This window comes from Nematolebias whitei, chromosome 14, assembly GCF_014905685.2.
Source record: "Nematolebias whitei isolate Nwh7 chromosome 14, NemWhi1, whole genome shotgun sequence".
Taxonomy (NCBI): Eukaryota; Metazoa; Chordata; class Actinopteri; order Cyprinodontiformes; family Rivulidae; genus Nematolebias; species Nematolebias whitei.
Genome location: NC_056511.1, coordinates 32,158,376 through 32,159,956, shown reverse-complemented (window position 1 = coordinate 32,159,956; position 1,581 = coordinate 32,158,376). Strand labels below are relative to the sequence as shown.

Sequence of the window (1,581 nt, the reverse complement as noted above, 5' to 3'; positions counted from 1 at the left end):
GGGCATGAACCAACTGGTTCATGGCTGAACAGTATAAACAGATTAATATCAATGAACTGATTATTGATCAAATGAACTGATTGGTAACAATAGTCATGAACTGATTAGTGACAATAGAACCAAAATCACAGACACAACTTGTGACTGATAACAACATCTCACACTGTAGTGCATGCAGACAGATGTGAGCTTAAACAGAGTTCCATGCAAAACAACAATATTCATTCTGTTAGAGCACTAAGGACAGAATGTGTCATGGAACGAGCCGTCACATCACGTAGGTAAAAGCGAATAAATGAGCAGGGTGTTGACCATGCAGCCGCAGTGCAAATGTCCTGCATTGACATACCATTATGCAAGGCAGTCGAAGATGCGATACCCCTGGTCGAGTGTGCTTTGAGGTTGACAGGAGGCTCTAGATCTGATGCTCTGTAGGCTTCAGAAATGGCCTCACACAGCCAGTGTGACAGGCGCTGGGTGGATAACGGGCGACCTGCAGATGCATCTCTATAATGCACAAACAATTGTTGAGTTTGACGCATTACAGCTGTGCGCGCTATGTAACATGTCAACGCCCGCACCGGACAGAGAAGATGAAAAGATGCTTCTTCTTCTGATCTGTGGGGGGGAGGGAAAAATCCCTCCAACGATATCGCTCTTGATTTAAAAGAGCTCGTGATGTTTTTAGGCATAAAAGCTGGGTTTGGTCTTAAATCAGCTGAACTACCATCAGCCTGGATTCTGAGACATGACGGAGCGGCAGAGAGGGCAGATAAATCACTCACCCTCTTAGCGGATGTTAAAGCCAACAACAGGGCTGTTTTAAGAGACAAGAATTTAAGTGAAACCTGATCCAAAGGCTCAAATGGGGCTTTGATCAGGGCTCGCAGGACCAGCGTTAAATCCCACTGTGGAACAAATGGGCGTGAAACAGGCCTACGTCTTTGTACACCTTTTAGAAACCGCTTCATCAGCGGGTGATTAAAAGCTGTTCTGTCTCCGAACCCTTCGTGACAGGAAGAGATGGCTGCAGCGTACGTTTTAATCGTGCTGAATGCCAACTTCCTATCCATCAGCTGTTGTAGAAAAGACAACACGCCGCCTAATGGGCATGAGGTGGCCTCTAAACCTTTCTCTGTACACCAGTGCTGAAAAGCCGTCCACTTTGATGTGTACAGAGCTGTGGTAGATGCAGCACATGAATCTTGAATTGTGCGCACTACCTCCTGAGGGAGACCCATCCTCTCTAAGCGGGACCGCTCAGCGGCCAGACCCACAGGTGCTGAACTATTTCTGGGTAACTCCTGATCGCTCCTCCTGCTTGAAGGAGAGCATCCTCCCTCCACGGCAGTTTCCACGGACGACCCGACAACAGACGTTGTAGGACTGGGAACCATGGTGCATTCACACGCTCGGGAGCTACCAGGAGAGCTGTCAATCCCTCCTCCTGAACTCGGTTCAGGAACCGTAAAATCAGAGGAGGTGGGGGAAACGCGTACAGAAGCGTTTTGGGCCACGGGCTGTGAGCAAATGCATCCACCCCCAGCGGTGGATCGTCTCGCGGGCTCAGGGAAAACCATA

General features: G+C 48.8%; 1 long non-coding RNA gene across 1 annotated transcript in view; it reads left to right on the top strand.

Moving 5' to 3' along the window:
* Positions 1-609: 609 nt before the first annotated feature.
* The window catches only part of LOC119420099, a 15,535-nt gene continuing 14,563 nt past the window's right edge, over positions 610-1,581 (top strand). Inside the window, exons 1-2 of the long non-coding RNA XR_005187291.1 lie at positions 610-620; positions 975-977. This is a non-coding gene — a long non-coding RNA (uncharacterized LOC119420099). The remainder of the gene's footprint in view (positions 621-974; positions 978-1,581) is intronic.